The sequence below is a fragment of the Glycine soja genome, chromosome 3, assembly GCF_004193775.1.
Source record: "Glycine soja cultivar W05 chromosome 3, ASM419377v2, whole genome shotgun sequence".
Classification (NCBI taxonomy): Eukaryota; Viridiplantae; Streptophyta; class Magnoliopsida; order Fabales; family Fabaceae; genus Glycine; species Glycine soja.
This window is the reverse complement of record NC_041004.1, coordinates 36,650,598-36,667,207: the sequence shown is the minus strand read 5'-3', so window position 1 is coordinate 36,667,207 and position 16,610 is coordinate 36,650,598. Positions and strand designations below refer to the sequence as shown.

General features: G+C 30.3%; 1 long non-coding RNA gene across 1 annotated transcript; it reads right to left on the bottom strand.

Annotated features, from left to right (window-relative positions):
• Nucleotides 1-628: 628 nt before the first annotated feature.
• LOC114406676 lies at nucleotides 629-6,202 on the bottom strand. The gene is made up of 4 exons (XR_003665463.1): nucleotides 5,953-6,202; nucleotides 5,395-5,873; nucleotides 5,241-5,299; nucleotides 629-852 (listed from the first exon to the last, which is right to left on the bottom strand). It is a non-coding gene; the product is annotated as an uncharacterized LOC114406676 (long non-coding RNA).
• Between the last annotated feature and the right edge of the window lie 10,408 nt (nucleotides 6,203-16,610).

The following is a 16,610-nucleotide window of genomic DNA, read 5'->3' as shown; positions in this document are numbered from 1 at the left end:
AACAGACCTATACAACTTGCCACGTGATTTGGAAGATGTTCAAATCAAAATTGTTTATAGTTTTAGCCTTTTAGAACAGAAAATGTAAAATTTTAAAGGAAAAACGACATTGTTGTTAGCACTCAGTCATTCCACACAGTTTTACTCCCTACAAGATTCCATGTATTATTTTTATCCTGCGTTTATCCTAGTCTCGTGATACTGGGGAAAATAAGAATGAGGTAAGGGCGTTAAGCACTCATACAAGATTAAGACATCTATCATTTGCTCCACTCTTAAATAGAGTCAGAAACAACCTAATAATGATCTAGATCTCAAGAGGTAATAACATGTGCATATTAACATTTTACTCAAAAATCAAAATGTAGATTTGAAGGCATTTATAGAAAATGACTAAACCACAGGAAAATTTTAGTTAATAATTGACGTCCAGTTATTTTAAACACCACATTTGCAATAAATTTTAGGGTAAATCTTTAGCATTCTAATATTTTAAGAAACTTCTAATATTTAATAATTTAGAAGTTGCTATTTGAGTGTTGTATATATAAAGCACTACGCCAGTAAGAAGAAACTATATGTTAAAAACAACATAAAGGATTAGTGAAACCCAACAAAAGCACTGACCTAACTGATACGGAGTAATTCTCATAAATTTGAATCAACAGGACAACTCCCCCAGATATATGCAACCAAAAACAATTTTATGATAATCAAATTAATTCATTTCCAGAAATGCCTTACAATTTATAATTTTCACCAATAAAAAATGGAATATGGGAAGAAATCAGACATACATCTCATATATCCTACACTGTTTTCGTTGTTCACCATCGTGCCTGAAATATTTTCCTGAAAACGGAAGACCAACCAACAACTCAGAAACTATGAAAATAAATTCTCAGCATTAATTTGGCATAGTTTTCAGGGAAAAATAAATGGTGTCCTAGTTTGTGGGTGAAGGTCCGATAGGATTTAAAGGAGGCAGAAGTGGAAAAGGAGAAAGAAGTAGGTTTTTGTCCAAATCTCACTATGAACAAAAAGACAACAAAAAATTATTATGTCTTAGTCTTTGAATACGAAATGACTTAATAAGAAATAAAGAGAAAAATGGGTATAATCAATAATCATTTGATTATTATTTATATTTTATTCAAATTCATTTTTTCACAATTCTCTGCCCAAGAAGTGGGGTTTCACTGTCAAGAAATTGAAGAGTGCAGGATAATGACAAGAAATAAATTAGATAATAAAAGAAGGAAATTGATAGTACATACTACATACCGATTAATTTTTGTTTGTATACTTGCTATTTTATATATAAAGCACGGGAAATAAAAAAAAAACTAAATATATTTATGTTAAGAAATTAAGGAGGAAAGTTTTGTTCCTCTCATATTTCCTACTCCTCAATAAACAATTTCATAATTTTCTTCAAAATATTTACAAGCTACCATCACACACTAATTAAACAGAAACTGAACAACAGAAGAAATCTACAATAATAATAAAAACTTGAACAAATTTTTTAGGGTACTAGATGAACATTCACCAACTTTTTTAGGGCAAGTTTTAGTGATTATGTAATCCCAACCATATATATGGTGAATATCCCTACTCAAGTTTTCAACAACTGACCCTTCAAGCTTGGAAAGTCTAGATAAATTGTTTCTTCAAATTGCAAGATAAAGACTCCTCTCTCATATAATTATTTGAACTTAATTACTATAAAAATTGAAATTAGTTCCAGAACAATCTATATGTAAATTTTAAAAATTTCATCATCAAAATTTAGTGAACCCAGAAGTAGTGAAGGAAAAAACAATTTTCTATAATCATAATTTAGTCACTAATTCATCCAATTTTAGGTGCTTATCCTTTTCCACAAGCTTCTTGAAAAACCAAAAGGCACATCCAAAACATCCAACCAATATCAAACTTTTACACCACCAAGCTATCAGCAAATATAGCACCTAATAATTAGAACTTGATAAAAAATAAATAAGAATTCTGCACAAAGGGGTATCCTAAGCCCAACTACATCAAGATATGTTCATCAAAGTGAAGAGGACATACAAGAGGTCCACTACTCATATATGATGACATGGAAGGCATTTTTAGCCTAGCCTTAAGCCAAAACAACTCCTAACCTTAATCATGTCAATCACCTCAGCAAAATCCAACTATGCTCAATGGAAACATATTTGATTTCAATGTTAACAAAAGCTTCCAGCACTCCGTGACTTTGTTTCCATGTGCCAAATCATAGATCGACCAAAATAAAATGGTATATTCTATTTTGTACGTAGTAGAACCGTATTAACCCAACCAAATAGAATATTTGCCAAATGTTGTAAGACACATTACAAGAAAATAACAGATGTTGTGTAGATCCTACATTCTTCTTTTTACAAATTAAAATCACTCACACCTAAGATTATGATCATGGAAAACAACTTTTCTTCTAGATAGATTTTATTTTGAAGGTATTGTATCAATAATTATCAAACACTATTAGTACTTCTAGAAAAAGAAAATAAGAAAATAAAAACAAAAATGAGTTTTTTCTTTTCTTAGAAGTGTTTCTAGAGAAATTTATCTAAATATGACCTCAATAAAATCATATTCTAAAGTTATTTTTATTAAGAGAAACATTTACCATCACTATTCTCAAAAACTAAATGGGTCAAACCAACTCTTGATGGCATCGATTTCAAACAAATATTTCTACAGGCAGTGTTATTAAAAAGCGGCCATGGCAGAATGGTGTCGCGGAATTTCGAAAAAACATCACCAAATAGCGGAGGCATTGCGGGTTGCATATGGCGGCGCCATGGCGGCCGCCATAGCATGGCAGTCATGGCAGAATCGCGTTAATGGCGGAATAGCAGGTTTTTTTTTTAAAACATGCGCGACAGGGGTTGGGCTGACCCGACCCAACCCTACCCGAGTTTCTCCTGCAAAAGGAAACTCGGAGCGCGAGAACAAAGCCACGAATAGAACAGTACCACAGTCTTTAGCGGCGCGATCAGCAGCAGTCTCCAGCGCATGAACGGTGGCGACGGCGACTCACACGACACCCGCACACGACGTTCTCGAGCACGACGACGGCAGCAGGCCAGCAACATGACGCACGACACATGCAAGAGACCCAAGCAAGAAGCACGTGAGAGAGGACGCAAACGACCGAGCGACGTCAACGGCGACAGCAATGTTCTGGTGCGTTTTTTTTTGTTGTTTTTTTTTCTATTTGACACCCGTTTTTTATGTCTAGAGCTTTTTTTTTCTTTTTCTATTTGACACCCTTTTTATTTTTGACACCCATTTTTATTTATTTTTTCTGTTTGACACCAGATTTGAACTCTTGAATGAGTTTATTTGGTGTTGGTACTTGGTTATTGTATGAACTCATGAAACTTTTTTAGTTTATTTGAATGCAATCCATTGTTTTATTAATTTTTTATTTATATTTATGTATATTTTTTTTTTGTCCGCCATGACGTCCGCCATTTTCTGCTACGCCATCCGCCATATTTTTATGGCGAATTTTTGGCTTTCCACCATGAACCGCCATCCGTCATTAACAACATTGTCTACAAGCAATGAAAGGTTAACCTACACATTTTAGGAAAGTGAACTCCAAGAAGCAATATGGAACTGTGACAGTAGTAAAATCTTGGGTTTAGACGGTCACAGTTTCAAAATCTTTCAAGTTTTGAGATCAAGTCAAAAGTGATATCTGCAACATGATGGCTGAATTTTACTCTAACAACAAACTAGTGAGGTGATGCAAGTTGCAACTCTTCCTTCGTTTGCTTAAATACCAAAAAAGGAGAATTCAATTCAAATAGAGAAATTTTGACCAATCTCCTTACTAGGTAGCATCTACATGGTTTTAGTGGAATCATAAAATTGATAACTGAAAAAAGTTTCTTTTGGGGATACAAGATTGAGGAGGAACATATTAAAAATTCTACAGTATACATATGATGGTCCTCTGATTGGTGACAACAGTACGGTGAATACAAGGACAATCATATTTTTTAGTTTGTGTAGGGGCTAAAGGTAAATTTCTACAAGAACAATTTAGTTGGTATTAATTCAAACTCAGAAAAAGTGACAGAAAAGGATAATTATTTTGAATTGCAAAACCATTGATCTACCTAATTAATTAAGCACTTGAAAATCCGTTAGATAAGATGAACATGTTATCTTCTTAGAACAAGTATTTTGTTTTGGAGATCATATCACTAGATATCCTCAATTATATCCTTTCAACTGGTCTTCCAATATACTTTGTGCCTATCTACAAAGTTCCAAATACGGAAATTCACTCTCCTACTACGATTATGGGGAAATTTAAATATAGCACTAAATGTATAAGGTAAGGGCATACGAGTTTCAATTGTTTTAAACAATAACCAAAGAAAGAAACACAATTGCATCAATGCAGGACAACGAACCTGGTTGAATACCTAATTTATAATGTGGGACTGCAAGGTGTACTGATTCAAAGAGTGCATATTCTATAAATATCAGCTATTTGGAAGACCATTAAATTTGAACATATATTTTGTTTTTGTTTTTTAATTTATTCTTTAAATGTTAACAGAAAAAAATAAACCATGAATCAATTGAAGCCAGTTTTAAAGAATAACATGGCTGGTGTACATGTGGTGGATATTTCATACTAATAACATGATAATTCAAAAAATAAATAAATTACTATAATGACTAAACAAGTATATTAAGTGCAGTCCAGTACTTTATGTGAGAAATGTAGGAAAAAGCTAGTGCTAGCTCTTATAAATATGCTACTGTTAAGGGTATTTCTTCCAATTATAGGTCATGTGTACAATGCTTTAAAACTCATTGAACGAGGCATTATACATATTGACTACTTATGCATATGTCCAAGAAATTTTCTATAAGGAGTCAATATGTGCAATTTGGTAAGTTATAAGCACAAGGTTTTCATTATACGAGAGTTATATGCCATATAGAGGGATGATCTCTTAAATTTAATTAAGCAGCATGGGCAGCAGCAATAACAACAAGAAGAACAAGCTAGCCAAACAACACAATCAGATTGCAAGCATTATATATGAAATAAACTCAACTTCTTATCACAATCTTATTCCAATAAAGAAATGTCTAACGAGGCTTAAGGGAACTAGAAGGTACTGAAACAAATAAAATTACAAGTAACTCTTCCAATTTGTTAATTGATTAGTACTTACATGCATGTGCTTGCAGGTCCAGTAATGGTTGTCTTCAAGACACAACGCCTCTACCATAGCTGAAAGTTAACTATGATAAACATGTAGTACTAGCTAGTAAAAGAAGAAAGAGATTATATAAAGAGCCTGCAATTAATTTGTGAATAGAGCTTACCTTTTTTACTCTCTCATCCAACTTGTTTTTGCTCTCTGGTTAAGTTGTATATGCGTCAATATAATTTAGAGAAATTAAAGAAATTTTTGAAATCCACATATCACTCAACTTCTCAACATAGCAGCCAAATTTAGAGAAATCAAATGCCGTGCCAATTTATGCAACGGGTGTGGTCATGTTCTTCTGCGACTGCTGGTAAACCGTAGCACCGATCTCGATGCTCCACAGTGTGACGTTCTTCTCCTGCGGCGCCAAAGGCTTCTGAAAGGTTTGAAAGTAAGTTCCATTGGGCGATAAAGCCGCGGCGATGGCATTGGGGACTTCAAAAGCCCAAATCTCTTTGGCGGTTCTGCGATCGTAGACGCTAATCAGCAAGTTCGATTTTGTCGCCATGAGCTTGGATCCGTCGTCGCTGAACTTCGCGTTGATGCATTTCACTTTCTGGATGGTCTAGAGAGACAAGTCTTCTAGTCCTCGAACTGAGAGAGCAAAAATGGAAATCAAAAGTTAGAGAGAAAGAAATTGAATCGAAATGTGTTGTGTTGTGATAGTGAATACCTAATATCTCGAGAGGTGGTGAGTGGTTATTTGATGCCATTGGAAGCGGAACGACGGAGAAATTGAAAAGCCACAAAGCGAATCTAATAGCAAACCTGGTTCGAGAGACATGGTGACGCGGTGGCGGTGACGCGGAGGCGGTGACGCGGTGGCGGTAACGCGGTGGCGGTGATCAACAAGAGAGTGGCAACAACGGAGAAGCGAAGGTTCGAGAGAACGAGAGGGTTTCAAAGTGAGCCAACTTCATAGGTTTAGAAATATTAAAAACCAACTAACAGCTGTTTTTAAATAAAATATCTACTCATTTTCTTATTTAATTTTTTATAATTGGTAAAATCATAGATGATAAATTTAATACTACATGTGTGTTCAATGGCCATTTTAAGGTTAATATTCTATCTATATATTTTTTTAATTTTTAACATTTTTTTATTGTTACAATTGATACACTTTATTTTATATTTATTATTATGTATTATATTTTTATATTTTATAGTATAATAATAATAATCTCTATTTTTAATTTTATTTTATAGTGATTAAAAATATTTTATTAACTTTTTATATAAAAATCAACTATTTTAATAATTTTTAATTTTTTATATTTTAAAAAATAATTAGCCAATTTGCCAACTTGAGAGAGAGAGAACCAATTGATACCGAGTGTCATACTTTTACACTTGCTCAACTTAAAGAACTTTTTTTACATACAAAATTAATCAATCATTGAATTGATGGTACTATAAATTAAACCAAGTTTATAAAAATTTATGTAAATAAAAAATCAATTACTACTTCATTACCCAAAAAAATACCTTATTTCCCTATAATTATATTAAAATTAAGAAAGATAGCTATATATATCATTGCTATAACATACAATAAAAGTTCAATTTATTTGAAATTTCACGATCATAAAGATAATATATATCAAATGTTTTAATGATTGGACTTATTAGTTTCTTATTGTATAAAGAAAAGCAACTATTAAGTGGTGTAAGAGTAAAACATTAACACCTCAAGTAAAAGAACAAATAATATTAAAGAGAGAACAAAATTATATTGTTTTTAGTTACACAGTTCAATAAATTTTTATTAGATAATTTTATCTCGAAGTTTATCATTGGGTAAAAATTCTTATCATATAAACTATGTGTACGAAATCTTATATTAATATAAAACTATTTAATAATTCATTGATATTAATAAAAAAATGTTGCTATATGTACTTTTAAAATATAAAAAAAAAAACTCTTTAATCATTGTTTATAAATATTTAATTTGATAAAATTTAACCCAGAAAAGTAATATAAAAGTTCTTCCCCATGTACAAAAAAAAAAGTAATATAAAAGCTAATTCAACGATTTGAATCAAATAAAAATTACATCACAATAAAGTAATTTATAGTGTAGTAGACTAATAGTTTATATGTGTGTAACTCATGATCTTTTTCTTGTCTCTATATGTCAACGTTATAGTACAAAAAAGTAGTACAACTTTTCTAAATTAAGTGATGTTATATATAACCTTAATTAAACAGTGATGCAAAAGTGCCCAGCGTGGAAAATAAATAAGACTGTTGTGCCCGTATTAGTGATTAGAAGCATAAACAGGAGGAGTATTGAAGTCATGGAAGAACTTTTTCCAGATGAATGGGATTGAGTCATTGATAATTAAAGAGAACAAAATAGGTTAAGGAAGAAGAAGTTATGCAATACAAGGGAATGACAATTTAGGCTCCAAAACTAGTTCGTATATATAGATAAACTAGTATGAGAGCTTTTATAATGTTAGTGCAAACTGATTAAACTTTTGAATTTTTAGTTGTATTTTATGTTTTCTACAAATCATTATGTTTTATATCTATTATTTATAAATTTGTAGAATTAGAAGTAAATAATACAATTAGAAGTCATTTTGGTAACATTTATAATGGAAGTCTCAAATTTTTTGAAATTAAATGAAACAAATGTACCAATAACAACATGCAAAGTTTTCCAAAAATTAATTACCTCCAAAATAATCAGAAATTAAAAGCATCCCAAGTATGCAGTTTGCAAGAAATAATATGAAAAGAAATACATGAAAGTCAAATGTAATAAAATTAGAAATATATACATGTTTGTTATAATAAAGATGTTCAAATAGCTAATAACTTTACAAAATTATAGAATTATAATCTAAAGCATCAATTATAGAATTATAATCTAAAGCATCATATGTGGTATCATAAACCACCAAGAGTTATAAATAATAGTTAACAGAGATTCTTACAAATGTTTTTTAAATACTAATCCAAAATAGAGCAAAATTGTTTTTTGGATTTGAAAACTCAAAAATAACTTCTTGGCTAGCTTCCAAATTTTATTCGGCTGCAAAATACCTTCATCCATAACCTATTTTTGAATTTTTCCTCCAATGATTATAGATAATGTTGCATTGTGTCGTCCCTTCTAGATTGACATGCATGAAATTTGTATTTTTCATGAATGAATACATAAACCTTGACATGTCCTTAAATTAAGATTAAGTTGATATGAGATATATTAAATATACATAGTATTGAATCCAACATTGTTTCTAAATTTTTTATGGATTACAAATTCGTATGTTTATGAATATTTAGAAAATGAAAGATTTAGAAATAAATCAAAAAGTGTTGGACGTATAAGATTTTCTCCCGGTAATCCTTTGAAGTGATTGTTTGTTCAGCCATGTATTGGGCCAAAATGCATTAGTGAGATAGATTTGTTTGAGGCATTTTCTAGTTGCACCATCAAATTTATTGATACACCCAGATCTAATACACCAAATACAAAAAATGCCCTTACGCATAGATTGGCAATCCATTTTCGTTCATAATTGTATAATCATGGGCTTTGGTAACAATAATTTATATTGGTTAACAAATTTTTTTCTTGCACCCAACATATCATTTTATATACGCTGCAGCTAAAGGAAAAAACCAAAAATACACTTATAAATTGTGGATACAAATTAGTAAATCCAAGGCTATTTTTTTAAAAAAAAGTTATGGTATAATTTTTTTCTATTTTTATGTGGGTGGAGACAATATTGAAGGAATGCAAAGGACAAAGGAAGAATTGAAAAAAAAAATGAAGGAAATCATGTGTTAGTGGAGATTTAGAATTTTCTCCAAAAGCATCCACTATAAAAGATATATATGATTGTGTCTTCTCGTGAAGTTAGTAAAATGAAAATAAAAAATTAGAAACATAAGTGACATTGTTATATACACACTTCTAATATAAATCAGGAAACATTGTATGTAATCAAATCAATGATGTTAAAAGGACTTGAACATTTATATATTAATAAGAAAGGTTTTATATAAAAATGGTCAAGCATAAATGAAGATGAAAATGTTCAAGCAATGAATAATATAAAGTATGAAACTGTTATGAACACAAAATATGTTGTTGTGTCAACCTGTTATGCACCCACCTATTGTTCTTAGACAAAAAATTAAAATTTTTAGGTTGCAAGTATCAGTTTTTTGCTTCACATTCACAAAAGTCCTAAACTAATATACTAATGTTGAAATTTTTTTAACAACTTAATGAATAAACAAATGTAAATAATATCTTAAATTCAGAGAATTTTGGAATTAAGTTTGCATGTAGTGATCCTTTAAGTATAGAACACAACAAAAAGACATAGACTACATATATCTAATTTTGTGAATATTTTCTTTATTAGCTCATATTGATGTGTTTTGTTTGACCCTTTGATCGTATGCATATATTTTTAAAATTGACTCCAATTATACTACACTATTTTCATCTATATTTCATCTATAATATCAATAATGAAGAAGTCATTGTCCTATCTATTCATGTGTTACAACCACTGTCCTATGGCAATATCTTGGATGAGTTGCATCCTCACAATTTTTTTACGTTTACATTACTAAAAAATTTTACAACTGTTGAAGTTCAAAATCAACCAACATCTTGTTCAACTCAAATTGATGTGTTTTTAATTTACTTTTTGAAATTTATATCCATACTTTGCCAGAAACCATAATCCATTTGATTACTGTGTTATTAACACTGTTGTTGTTATTAAGACGGGTAAAAATCATTTGTAAACTAAAGTTGCCACCCATTATGAATTTTTGGTTAAAAAACAAATACATTGCTAAACAAATAACATTAACTTTAAAAATAACATTATTTAAAGTCGCATAAATTCCAATCAAATTTGACATTAACATAGTACATTATGTTAACCATCATCAAATATTGTCTATAATTTGATATCAAAATACAAAACATAAACTAAAGCAAAACAAAATAGTCATCCCTACATAACTCCACTCCTGCAGCAACTATAGTCCACTGAACTGAGATCAAATATTCTCAACCTTGATCCTTTTCTTAAAAGATTTTAGTGGCCAATGCATTTCTGAACATTAACTCTGCATCAATTCAAAACCGTCTGTCTTCCCTGTTGGTCTAGAATTTTCATTAGTTTTAACATTTTCAAGTTGTAAACTTTCAAGTTGCTTATCTGCACCTTCCATGTTTTCTGGTCATGACTGTATTTGAGTTCCAAATATTGTTCCAAAAGGAATCAAATCTCCAAAATTATTGTTATGAGCATCATTTTCCTTATGTTGGGTTGCAAACTCACTTCATTCGAAGTCAATTCTCCTATACCTAATTAGAAATAGTAATTGTGATTAGTGGGGGTTAACTCTTCAGAATCCTTTGATAAATCAGTTGCTTCTTTTTCACAACATTGTGAATCATTTTCAAAAACATCTATAAACAAACACAACATAACCAATCTAATCAGTATATAATCCAAGTTAAGGTAACACAAGCTTCTTTGAAAACACATGCTACGAATATAAGCATTTAGATTAGTCATAAAGGACTTGAGATTAGATCAAAGGTGTGTCATCAACCAAACCTTCTTTGAACAACTCGATAATAGATAAATCAATACAAATTTACTCTAAAAGTTTTCTCCAATTGTGAGTTGCATCCACTATTAACCTCAACTTTAAAAAGGAAAGACATATTCACCAAATTAGTGATTTTCCTTGGAAAAGTTCCAATAAGACTTCTCTACAACAGAAAATTGCATTGCAATGATGATATTTCAAATGAAACAACAATCTAATATATATTCATTACCTTTTAACAAAATCACTAAAGTAACTATAAATTTAACAGACCTTCTAGCATGTTTCAAACATATTAGCACATGACTTGTTAAAAAGGATGGTAACATCCCAATCATAAATCACAAAAGTCACAGAATCTGATTCATCAATAATATGAACCTTAATACGATACCTAAAAATATAATATAATCAAAAGACATATAATTATTTATTGGTTCATTCTACAACAAATCAAACTTTACATTTAGTTGGAAAGTTATACAACTAAAGTCAAAGTAAAAATTTTAAATAAGTTGCACAAACTTTACCTCAAAACAACATTTGTCACATGTTTATTGCATTTTTTCACAAAAAAAATCTTTGAATCAGGGTACACTGATTTATTGCATGTGCAAGCAGTATGTCACCATTCCTCATCATCTACAACATGTTTCACAATACCAAAAACTGCAAAACATGTATCCTATCATTTGAAAAAAAAATAAGTATCATAAATTACTCATAAATAAAATCAATTTTTAGTATGTCAATAATTTTTACCTCAAAGAAATCTTTAAGACCACCAATCGTTGTCCTGATTGTATTATGTAGAAAATTCTTTGACATACTTAATGCAGTGGAATCAGTTATCTGACTCAGATCTAGAGAGGGTGACTCAAACATTCTTGAAAAAATATGAACAACAAACATGCACAAATTAAATGAGACAATATAAAATGTTATCATTATTATGCACTTATGTATTTTTAAGAAATTATCTTGTTGTCAACTCCTTTACATCTTCACATTTAGCATTGAACACAACTCTTGTTCCACACATACAATTTTGAAGATGTATTTTGTCTACAAATAATAATTTTTAAATATTATTATAAATAGAAGATAGCAGTTTGCATATTTTATTTCACAATAACTCTTTTACAATTAAAAGATAGAATTCAAATACATTGGAAACACTTCACTTTGGCTAGATGAACTATTATAACAGCATTTTCGACTACTCCAAATGCAAGAAATGCATTAAGTTTATCCAAAAATGGACCAAATAAAGTACACTTTATGCATGCTAAATCTGTTTTTCAAAAAATATGACAAACAACAAATACTTATTATTTAATAGAAAGAGTAAAATACCATAGAATAGAATAGAATTGTAAATACCAACACTAAAATACCACTTACCCATCATCCTCTATTTGGATGACATTCATCTTTGTTTTCCTTCTGTTTCTCTTCATTTTCTCTTAGTCCCAACACCCATCAAAATACCCATGACATCTATGCAAATGAAACATTTAATTTAATTATTTGCATTCAATAAAAACCTTACCAACTAAATAATAAGTGTCATAACCACCACAAACAATGTCTTTTATATGTACAAAATCATACACAGAGTCTGAAACACTTGCATTGTCCACCAATGCAACCTTAGTGGAGCACTGAAACACAATTTTGTACTTGTGGTGGGTGATTCTATATATACCTCTATTCTCACAGTAACACCAAAAAACTGAATAGAGTTTCTCTTTTTGTAAGGTTTTGTCAAACTTATAAATGAGAGTTCGCTTGATAGAACCATAAACTCTATTTCCCTACATTCAAAATAGACAGCAAAAATTTTACAATATTATAAATATCACAAACAAAAAATTGTAATTTTTGAAATGAACATACCTTTGAGTCCACCAGCACCATCTCCATGGAAAATGGTATTTTGCTGTTAGATGTTTGTTTATTAGCCGAAACATCTTATACCATCCACAAACGAACAACCCTAACCATGATTCTCCAACTCTCTTTCCCATCATTGATCTCAAATACTAAGTTATATTTGTTTATCATTTTCTAAACTATAAAACAATAGAGCTTAAACTAAAACAGAATATATTTATAATGCAATTAGATTTTCATCAAATTTCAACAAATGCAACAGAACTCACAAACAAATTTTTACAAACTAAAACAAAGTATATTTATACATGAACATATAACAGAAAGACATGCTTAGAATTCGGTGAGAACACAAACGAATTTGAATTTCAAATTCAAATTAAAAGATGAACATCAACATTCACCTCTTCAATAAAACTCCATTTGCATGCATCAAAAGATTACGCTAGACACCCAAAAATTATCATTTGTTGTGTGTTTTTAATATGGCACACACAAAGGGTCTCTTGCATGGTACTTGTTATATGGTGTTGTTGATATTGTGCTTTATTTTTTTACCAAACGTAGTCAATAAGTTACATCAATTTTTGTGCACGACCAAAATGTGATATGCATGCAACAGGAAGCATTGCCGTGTTGTTTTGTGGCAAATTTACGGAGGAGGGATGGTTTTAGAAACTATTTACTCAATAGGGTCTGATTTATAAGAAATTACGGGGGGGGTTTGTTTTCTACGTGGGTGCCGCCATTGACACTGGCGGGAAGCTTGAACCGCCAGTGGCAATGGCGGGATAGGGGCTGACTAGGAGAGAGGGGGAGGGGTGCCGCCAGCAGCAATGGCGGGATGGGAGAGAGAGAGGTCCCGCCCTTGGAGCTGGCGGGACAGGTGAGAGAAGGGTTGCAGGCGGTACCGCCACTGTTGGTTGCGGGACAGGGGGAGAGAGAGGCTTGTGTGTGGGTTACGTGAATGAATGAAGGCTTGGTCTGCACCTTTTTCTGAAAAGCCTGCACACCTATGTTCACGTGAATGAAGGCTTGGTCTGCACCTTGCAAGCAATAGCTTTCAGGTTCTGAAAAGGCTGCATATATAGCATCTTAACGTTAAAAAAAATTTGAACGTTGGGGGTGGGGTTTAAGTTTTGGGCTATAAAAAAAATGTTGAAGTCATTATTCTTTACGTTTACGTTTACACAGCTTCCTTAGTTTGCTTTCTCTTTCTTTCTTCTTCTGCAGTTTGAGAGATTATTGTGTTTGTGTTCTTCTGTGCATTCATCTTTCAAGTGTGCTTCAAGTGCCCTTAAATTCCTGGTATGTATTTTCAAAGTAAATATGCTAATATATATTATAAGTTTAAGTTAGTTAGTATTATAAGTTAGTTAGTATGTAAATAGTAGGTTAGTTATTATTAACAAAAGTTCTAAGTTTAAATTAGTTTGTATGAGTAGCTATTGTGTTATTATTTTTTACTTATTAATAAATATTCCAATATTAGATTAGTTAGTATGAAAATATTATTTGGTTAGTTAGAATTAAAATTTTATTTAGTTATTCTTATTGTATATATTGTTAGATGTTATTTGGTTATTGTGTATAATATTTTAGTATTAGTAGTAATTGTTATTTGGTTAGTTAGAATTAAAATTTTATTTAGTTATTGTTATTGTATATATTGTTAGATGTTATTTGATTATTGTATATAATATTTTAGTATTATTAGTAGTAATTACAGCATAGCATAGAATATTATTATTAATTTTTTTTATCAAAGAATGAGAATTTTATTATGAATTCTAGAAATATCTGTAAAATAAAATATATTCTAACTCAAGAAATATAAAATTTTCTAAAATAATTATTCTTTCTTATCAACTTGTTTCAATTATTTTTGTAAATTTATTTTATTTGTGTACTACATATATAATTAATTGTATTCTTAATTATTCATAGAATTAAAATATATGATGCAGGGGTTGACAAACTAATTATTCTTATGAGTTTTAAATAAGAAATTATTTTATAACTTAATCTCTAGTAAAAAAAATTGTATGAGTAAGTATAATTGAAAATAATATTATATATTTGTTTAGTTAGTATAAAAATATTACGTGTATATATATTTAGTTGTTGTGTATACTCTTAAATTTTATACATGTGATATTAGCTTTGTAGTATTAGGTATATATTTAGACGGATGATAGTTTAGTCTAATAAATATATATACATGGATGATACTTTAGGATCAAATAAGTAATATTAGATTTTTTAGTATTAGGCACAAGTTAATATTATCTTTAGGTATATATTTATAAATTTTAGACACACCTAAATTTTTAGTTTTTGTAATATTAAATATTTGACACTTAAATAAATAATTGTAATATTAGACACTTGACACACGTAAATCTATCTTTTTAGTATTATAATTTTGTATTTTAAATAAATGAGATCATAATTTAATATTATTTGAGTTAATTATTGTTTAGTTAGAATGATATATATATTATTTGTTAGTTTTAATTTGTATGTTATTATTATTTGTTTTAGAAAATTTAAGTGATTAAATATATGATACATAGTACATTATTATTATTATTTTTGTATATATATTATTGAAAAGATTTTTTGCATTTCAATATTTGTTTGTATTATAAATAATTTGTTAGTCTATATTTTATTCAATTATTTATTTGTTAATTGTAGAAAAAAAATTACTAATAAATTAAAGTTTTCTTCACATATATTTTAATTTATGTATAGAATATATTAAAAATTGCCGAGTTTGATTTTTTACAAATTTATTGTTATATATTTAAAGTTTACTAATAAATTAAAGTTTTCTTCACATGTATTATATTTTATTTTGCAGCAGCAATGACATCTTCATCATCATCTTCATCACACATTAACATTAAATCTGGCCCCATCGATACTGATGTATTATGGATGCAACCTAAGCATGTTTCAGAACATGTTTGGAATGGGGAAGAAGAAAGGAAATTGCATATCAGACGAGTTGTCCCCACGTATCAAGGGGAAGAACAAATTCCAGAACAAATTTTTCCTTTTCTTCAACAATCTGGTTTCGGGTGGATTATCAAGATGGGTTTCTTAAAAATAAATGCCTCACTAATTAGTGCTCTGATAGAAAGATGGAGGCCGGAAACACATACGTTTCACATGAGATGCGGAGAGTGTACTATCACTCTACAAGACGTCTCTGTGTTGTTAGGTATAAGTGTGGATGGTTTACCATTAATCAGTCCAACAAATCTTGATTGGGCTGATTTATGTGAGGAATTATTGGGAGTCAGACCACAAGAAGGTGAAATTAAAGGTAGTGTAGTTAAATTAAGTTGGCTGGCTCACCATTTTGATCAAATTAATAATGACGACGACGAAGAACAAGTAGGAAGGTTTGCCCGTGCATGGATACTGAGATTTATTGGAGGTGTCTTGTTCGTTGACAAAACCAGTAACAGAGTTTCGGTAAGGTACCTTCAATTTTTACGTGACTTTGAAGAATGTGGCAGATATGCATGGGGAGCTGCCGTACTTAGTTTTCTATACAGAGAGATGTGCAGTGCCACCGATTATAAAACTAAATCAATCGGAGGTATGTGCATCTTACTACAATTGTGGGCATGGGAACGATGTCCCACCTTGGCTCCAAAGAGGACTCCTTCCCACATAGAAAATACACCACTAGGGCACAGGTCAGTCATTTTTAACAGCGTCTTTCATTTTAATAGAATAAATGGTTTTAGGGTATATTAAATTTTATTCTTTGTAGGTGGCTGCGACGTGGAAACCAACATATCGGCAATGATG